The sequence below is a fragment of the Tachyglossus aculeatus genome, chromosome 3, assembly GCF_015852505.1.
Source record: "Tachyglossus aculeatus isolate mTacAcu1 chromosome 3, mTacAcu1.pri, whole genome shotgun sequence".
Lineage (NCBI taxonomy): Eukaryota > Metazoa > Chordata > Mammalia > Monotremata > Tachyglossidae > Tachyglossus > Tachyglossus aculeatus.
In genome coordinates this window covers 89,813,024-89,813,419 of record NC_052068.1, presented here as the reverse complement: position 1 = coordinate 89,813,419, position 396 = coordinate 89,813,024, and positions in this window count along the sequence as shown.

The following is a 396-nucleotide window of genomic DNA, read 5'->3' as shown; positions in this document are numbered from 1 at the left end:
GTCTCCCCCTCTAGACTGTAAGCTCGTTGTGGGCGGGGAACATGTCTACCAACTCTGTTATATTGTACTCTCCCAAGTGTTTAGTACAGGGCTCTACCCACAATAAGTGCTCAGTACATACCTTTGGTTGATTGACTGATTGAAAGTTAGTAAAAGGATTGGGTTCCCCATGAGCCTAACTCCCTCTTCGGAAGTGAGTTACCCACAGGGAGAATTTCTTTTTCTTTTTTTCTCCTCAAAAGAATGTAGACATTTTCTCAGTACAGATCTTAGCTTAATTTATGGAACTCAAATCTAGGCCTGGTTCTGTGGCAGCTATCCAGAAACACTGCTTTCTGGACTCTAAAATGGACTTCAGGTCCATTATTCTTGTTGTGATTAAGGACAACTCTTGAG